We start from the raw sequence: 8,036 nt of genomic DNA on the forward strand, positions 1-8,036 counted from the left end.
AGAGAGACAGAGAGAGAGAAAAGCATCAATTCATTGTTTGGACTTAGTTATTTCCTATAGTTGTACATTCCTTGATTATTTCTTGTACATGCCCTGACTGGGGTGTCAAACTTGCAACCTCTCGTGCGCTGGGACAATGCTTTATCTTGTGAGCCACTTGGCTAGGGCTGCACTATTTCCTTTTTCTAAACCTAATACTATATTGTAAAATCTTTACATGTTGTTAATAGTCCTATTTAAAAATTCTTTAATTTATTGGGGTAACATTGGTTAAAAACAAATTTCAAGTGCACAACTTTTTTTTTTCAATTTTAGTTGACATTCTATATTATACTAGTTTCAGATGTACTGTATAGTGGTTAGGGATTTATATAACTTATGAAGTGATCCTCTTGATAAGTCTCCTACTCACCTGACACATACATACATATATACTACTGACTATATTATCTATGCTGTGCTTTACATCCCTCTATTTTGTAACTATGAATTTGTACTTCTTAATCTCTTCACCTTTTTTATGCAGCCCCCAACCTCCCTCTCCTTTATTAAAAAAAATTTGTTTTTGCTTCCTAAAGCATGGTATGGCAACCGTCAGTTTGTACTCTGTGTCTTCAAGCTTGTTTCTGTTTTCTTTGTTCATTTATTTTGTTTTTTAGATTCTACATTTAAGTAAAACTGTATGATATTAGTCTTTCTCTATTTTCACTTAGCATAATACAGTATTTCCCCATGTATCATATAAGACTCTCCCCATGTACGGTATAAGACGCACCTTAATTTTGGGGCCCGAAATTTGAAAAAAAATGTATTAAATGAAGTTAATGAACTCAAGTTTTATTCATCTACAACAATGAGCACAAAAACAAGCATGAAAAAGCAAGTAATGCAAGTAAAAAACTACAACCACTGTAATAAGACACATCCAGGTTTTAGACCTGAAATTTTTCAGAAATATGTGCATCTTATACGTAGGGAAATATGGTACCCTATAAGTCTGTCTATGTTGTAGCAAATGGTAAGATTTCTTTTTTTTATGGCCAAGTAATATTCCATTGTATATATTTACTATATCTTCTCTATCCAATCATCTGTTGATGGACACTTAGGGTTGCATTCATGTCTTGGCTATTGTAAATAATGCTGCAGTGAACATAATGGTGCCTGTATCTTTTTGAATTAGCCTGTTGAATTTCTTTGGATAAATACCCCAGAAACATGATTGCTGTTTTTAAGTGTTTGAGGAGCCTCCATACTGTTTGCCATAGTAGCTGCACTAATTTGTAATCCCACCATCAGTGGACAACGGTTACCTTGTCTTCATATCTTTGTCAACACTTGTTTGTTGATTTATTGACGATAGCCATTCTCACAGATGTGAGGTGATATCTCATGGTTGTTTAAACTTGCATTTCTCTGATAATTAGTGACATTGAGCATTTTTTCCTATGTCTATTGGCCATCTTTGGAGAAGTGTCTGTTCAAGTCCTCTGTCCATCTTTCAGTTGGATTGTTGTGTTTTTGTTGTTTTGTTTCGTTTTGTTTTTGGAGGTGTTATATGAGTTCTCTGTAGAATTTGGATATTAAGCTCTTATCATTAGTAAATATCTTTTCCCATTTATTATGTTTTGTTCATAGTTTCCTTCACTCTAAAGACTTCTTAATTTGATATATTCCCATTTGTTTATTTTTTTCTTTTGTTTCCCTTGCCCAAGAGACATATACAAAAGATTATATACACTACAAGTTATGTCTAAGAATTTATGGCCTATATTTTCTTCTAGTAGTTTTATGGTTTTGAGTCTTACATTTAAGTTATTAATATATTTTGTTTGTTCTTGTATATGGTATAAAAAGGTGGTCTAGTTTCTCTTTATTTTTTCATTTGTGTTCAGTTTTTCTGACACCGTTAATTGCAGAGACTGTCTTTACCCCCCACTTTTTTGCCTCATTTGTTATACATTGTATAGGTATGGATTTTAGACCCATTGTTTAGGTGTCATACATTGTATAGGCTTATTTTTGGGCTCCCTATTCTGTTTCAATGATCTGTGTGTCTGTTTTATGCTAATACCATGCTGTTTCGATTACTACAGCCTTGTACTCTAGTTTGATACCCGGTAGTATGGTACCTCCAACTTGTTGTATTTTCCTCAAGATTGCTTTGGCTAATTGGCATCTTTTGTGATTCTATATGAATTTTAGGATTTTTTAGTTCTGTGAAAAATGCCATTCATATTTTGATAGTTATTGCCTTGAATCTGTAAATTGCTTTGAGTAATATGGATATTTTAATGATGTTAATTCTTCCTATCCAAGAGCACACTGTATACTTCTATTTATTTATGTCTTCAATTTTTTCAACAATGTCTTCTACTTTTCTGAGTACAGGTCTTTTTACCTCATTGTTTAAATTTATTTCTATCATTTTATTTTTTTTGATGCCATTATAAATGGGATTTTGTTCATTTCTCTTATAGTTCATTATTGGTGGATAAAAGTGTATCCAACTTCTGAATATTTATTTTGTAATGTGCTATGTTACTGAATTCATTTACCAGTTCTAATAATTCACTGATAGATTCTTTAGGGTTTTCTATATATAGACTCTTCAGGGTATTTCTATATAATACCATCTGTACATAATTATAGTTTTACTTTTTTTTTCCAATTTAGATACTTTTAATTTTCTTTTCTGATTGCTGTAGCTAGGATTTCCAATACTAATTTGGATAAGTGGTAAAAGTGGACATCTTGTCTTGTTCTTGATCTTAAGGAAAGTGCTTTTAGGTTTTTACTATTGAGTATGTTGTTAGCTGTGGGTTTCTCATGGATGATGTTTATTATGTTGAGGTACATGTTTCTTCTGTTTCCACTTTGCTGAGAGGTTTTTATCACATAATTGGATGTTGGTTTTTGTCAGATGCTTCTTCTGCATCTGATATGATTATATAATTTTTATCCTTTGTTTTATTTATGTGGTGTATCACATTAATTGATTTGTGAATATTGAACCAACCTTACGTCCCAGGAATAAATCCCACTTGATCATCTTATATAATCTTTTTAATTTAATTACTACATTGTTTGCTAATGTTTTATTGAGGACTTTTGCATCTTTATAATTTTATTTTTTGGTAACGTTTTTGTCTGGGAATCAGGGTAATTAATGCTGGCATCATAAAATGATCTTGGGAGCCTCCTTCCTATTGAAATTTTTGGAAGAGTTTGAAAAGGATAGATGTTCATTATTTTTTGAGTGTTAGGTAAAATTCACCAGTGAAGCCATCTGGTCCTGGAATTTGTTTTAGGGGAGGTTTTTGATTACTATTTCAGTTTCTTTACTAGTGATCAGTCTTTTAAGGTTTTCCAGTTCTTTCTGGTTCAATTAGGAAGGTTATATATATATTTTTAAGAATTTGTCTATTTCTTCTAGATTATTGTTTGAAGGGGTCTAGTCTTAGTATTTTTGTATACTCTGATTTCTCTGATGTCTGTTGTAACTTCTCTTTCAGCTCTGGTTTTACTTACTTGACACTTTTCTCTTTTTTCCTTAATGAGTCTAGCTAGCGATTTGTAGATTTTATTTATCTTGTCAAAGAACCAGCTCTTTGTTTCATTAATTTTTTTCTATTGTCTTTTGTTTTCTGTTTCAGTTATTTCGGCTGTAATTTTTAGTATTTACTTCTTTCTGGTGACTTTGAGCTTTCTTTTTTCTTCTTTTTCTAGTTACTTAAGTTGTTGTGTTAGAGTGAGACTTTAGTTGTTTCTTGAGGAAGGCCTATCCTGCCAAAAACTTCCTTCTCAGGACTGCTTTTGCTGCGTCCCCCAAATTTGGGTTTGTCATATATTTATTTTCATTCATCTCTATGTATCTGTTTGTTTGTTTTTTATTTTTTGAGAGAGAGAGAGAGATAGGAAGGGAGAGAGATGAGAAGCATCGACTCGTAGTGTGTTACTTTAAAGTTTCTTTGTTGCTTCTCATATATGCCTTGACTGGAGGACTCCAGTCAAACCAGTGACCTTTGGGCTTAAGCCAGTGACATTGGGATCATGTGGATGATCCCATGCTCAAGTTGGTGAGCATGTGCTCAAGGCAGATGAGCCCATGCTCAAGTCAGCAACCTCGGGGTTTCAAACCCAGGACCTCAGCACCCCAGGTCGACGCTCTATCCACTGAGCCACCACTGGTCAGGCTTTATATATCTTTGACCCAACAGCTGTTCAGTAGCATATTGTTTAATCTCTACATAATTATGATTTTTTTCCAGCTTTACTTTGTATTTAATTTTCAGTTTCATACTGTTTTATTTGGAAAATATGCTTGGTAGGATTTAAATCTTTTTAAATTTATTGAGGCATGCTTGGTAGGATTTAAATCTTTAAATTTATTGAGGCATGTTTGTGCCCAGTATACAATCTGTCTTTGAGAATGTTCTATTTGCACTTGAGAAAAATGTATGTTCTGTCATTTAGGGGTGGAAAGTTTTATAAATATTGATCCTATCCATTTGGTCTAATGTGTCTTTTAAGGCCAATATTACCATGTTGGCTTTCTGTTTGAATAATTGTTGTCGGTGGGTGTTGAGGTCCCTTATAATTGTGTTTTTCTCAATATTTTCCCTTGGAGTCTCTTGGGATTTGCTTTATATATGTTGGTGCTCCCAGGTTGGATGCGTGTATACTGATAAATGTTATGTCTTCTTTATGATTTGTCCCTTTATCATTATAATATTTTCATCTTTTGGACATAGAGGTACTATCCAAGTGAAATAAGTCAGAGAAAGAAAAATGCCATATGACTTCATTTATATGTGAAATCTATAAAATAAGAAACAAACTCATAGATACAGAAAACATTTTGATGGTTGCCCAGTGGGAGGGCATTAGGGGAATGGGTGAAAAATATGTAGGTATTAAGATGTACAAATTGACAATTATAAAAACAGTCATGGGGATGTAAAATACAGCATGGGGAACATAATCAGTAATACTGTAATAACTGTATGGTGTAAGATGGGTACTAGACTTACTGAAGTTATCACTTTGTAAGTTATATAAATGTTTAATTATGTTGAACACCTGAAACTAATATATTATATATCAACTTAATTGAAAAGTAAAAACCATTTTTAAAATAAAAATAAATAAAATGTACATCTTTGTCTCTTGATACCTTTTATATCTTGAAATCTATTTTTCTGATGTGAAAACAGCTACACTCACTTTTCTCTGGCCGCCATTTGCTTGGAAAATCATTTTATACCTCTTTGTTTTGAAGCTGTGTTTGTTTATAACCAAGGTGAGTCTCCTGCAGACGACATGTAGTCAGGTCTTGTTTTTTAATGCATCCCACTACTCTGTGCCTTTTGATGGGTGAGTTCAGTCCATTTTCATTTAGGATGATTATTGATATATGAGGACTTACTATAACCATTTTACAGTTTGTCTTCTATTTGCTCTGTATCTTCACTGTTTCTTTTCCCTTCTGTTTTGTCTGCTTTGTTAGTTTAGTGATGTTCTGTGATTTTTTTTTCTACTTCCTCTTTTTTTATGTTACCTGTCTTGGTGCTAGATTTTTGTTTTGGGGTTACCATTATTAGGTATATGTTAAAAAAAAAGTTTTTTACATACTGTAGTCCTTTTTCTTCTGATTGCATCTTAACTTCATCACCTTTGCAAGTTTAGTTCTTTTCTTCCTCTGCCATTTTTTTTTTTTTAATTTTTCTGAAGTGAGAAGTAGGGAGGCAGAGAGACAGACTCCCGCATGCGCCCAACCAGGATCCACCCGGCATGTCCACCAGGAGGCGATGCTCTGAGCCATTCTAGCACCTGAGGCAGAGGCCATGGAGCCATTCTCAGTGCCTGGGCCAGCTTTGCTCCAGTAGAGCCTTGGCTGCAGGAGGGGGGGAGAGAGAGACAGAGAGAGAGAAAGGAGAGGGGGAAGGATGGAAAAGCAGATGGGCGCTTCTTTGTGCCCTGGGCGGGAATTGAACCCGGGACTTCTGCATGCTATGCCAATGCTCTACCACTGAGCTAGCCGGCCAGGGCTCTTCCTCTGCTTTTCCTCTGCTTTTATGCTTGTTGTTACAAATCATTTCTTTTTATGTTGAGTGTTTCTAATCACAGAAGTTATCTTTTTTTAGTATGCTTTTTCTTCTTTAATATTTGTTACAGTTAAGTGTTTAATACACTATTCTGAAATGGAATTGCAGTTTCCTGCTTCTCTCTGAAAAGTTTTGTATGATCTTGGCTGGTTGTTTCTCTCTTTCAATATTTTGAATATTTCATTCCACTCTTTCCTGGCTTGTAAGGTTGCTATTGAAGAGTCTGATGATAATGTAATGGGATTTTCTTTGTAGGTTATAGTCCTTTCCCTGGCTGCCTTAAGAATTCTTTCTCTGTCATTAAATTTTGACATTTTGGAAAAAAAAAATGTCCTGCTAAAGGTGTTTTTGCATTGATATAATTAGGTATTCTGTTAGTTTCCTCTATTCTGAAGTCCAGTTTTTTTCATTGGCTTGGGAATTTCTCATTGCTTTGTGAGGGCTCTGTGTTTCCTTCTGGTTTACTCTTTATCCTGATGTCCTTTCTAATGGAATCAGAGTTCTTTCTTTCCTTCTTTTTTTTTTTTTTTAACTTTTGGTTCTATTCTTCCCCTAGGTCCCTGGTCGGCAAACTGTGGCTTGTGAGCCACATGCAGCTCTTTGGCTCCTTGTGTGTGGCTCTTCCACAAAATACCACGTGCAGGCGCTACCTCGATAAGGAATGCCCCTACCTATATAGTTTAAGTTTAAAAAATTTGGCTCTCAACAGAAATTTCAATGCTTGTACTGTTGATATTTGGCTCTGTTGACTAATGAGTTTGCCAACCACTGGCCTACATCATTTCTAGGCTCCTATCTTCAAGCTTGCTAATTTTCTCTTCCATCTGGTCTGCTTTGTTTCCAGTGTTCTCTAATGAAGTCTTCTCATTTATTTTTTCATTTTCAGAATTTATTTGGTTCTTTTTATAGTTAAAATCTCTTTGGTAAACTACTTTAGTTCATTAATTTTCTTTCTGAGCTCATTGAACTGCCTTTCTGAGTTCTCTTAGATTTTGTTAAGCTTCTTCATAACTATACTCTTAAGTTCTCTATCACTTAAGTCACATCTCCCATTTCTTTGAATTTAGTGTCTGGAGACTTCATTTTCTTTCTGTGCTCCCACATTACCGTGGTTGTTCATGATATTTGTTGGATTATTTATTTCCTGCCTGTGTGTTTGAGGTACAAGTACTTTTGTTGTTTAGATGTTGTTTTATTCTCAACAATGTAGCAGATTGCTAGGATAAGTAGGGTACTTTCTTTTATTTTCCACTAGATGGTGTTATAGTACAGTTTTGGTTTTTCTCTTACCTGAACTATTTGCACCTCTGGAAATGTGGTGAATCAGCATTGCTTTGATTAAAGAAAATGCTGCATACCCACTGGAATATGGGTGTCTCCACTGTGACTGGCTCACTCGGTTATGAGGCACTACACTGTGGTGGGGGTATACGGTGGATGGTACAAACCTGGATTTGTGAGTTCCCAGCACCACCTTTTTTTTTTTAACCAACGATCACTGACCCCACTGTGTTTTTTTGAAATGTCTCCACTGCCTCTGCTGGGCTCTGTGGAGGATGGGGGAGGGGGAATTTTAATACCTTGTGGCAATGCCTCTCCCCCTACCCCGCCAACATCAGCCGTGGGTATTGCCACACTGTCTGGGGCTTCTCATCTCTTTACCAGGCCTGCCTGGATGGGTGGGGCTATGAAGGCAAGTTTAACATTAGTGGCTCTGCTTGCTTCCAGTAATGGCTGTCAGCAGTGCTGTGTTGTTTTAAGATTCCCAGCCTTTTCTACCAGGGTCTGCTGTAGTGGGGAAGGAAGAAGCGAGATGCTTTTTCTCAGGGAACTGCTGCATCTGCCCCTTACAATCCAGGCTGTAGTGTGAAGGCTTGACCCCCTCCCTACTCCAGTTTGGGCTCCTGAGCTTGCTGGTGCCCAACTCTG

The 8,036-nt window shown here is 35.5% G+C and overlaps 1 protein-coding gene across 3 annotated transcripts in view; it reads left to right on the plus strand.

Annotated features, from left to right (window-relative positions):
- KDM3A (lysine demethylase 3A) overlaps positions 1-8,036 on the plus strand; it is a 64,842-nt gene that overhangs the window by 46,728 nt on the left and 10,078 nt on the right. The gene's annotated exons all lie outside the window — the stretch shown is intronic.

This window comes from Saccopteryx bilineata, chromosome 3 (genome assembly GCF_036850765.1).
Source record: "Saccopteryx bilineata isolate mSacBil1 chromosome 3, mSacBil1_pri_phased_curated, whole genome shotgun sequence".
NCBI classification, from domain to species: Eukaryota; Metazoa; Chordata; class Mammalia; order Chiroptera; family Emballonuridae; genus Saccopteryx; species Saccopteryx bilineata.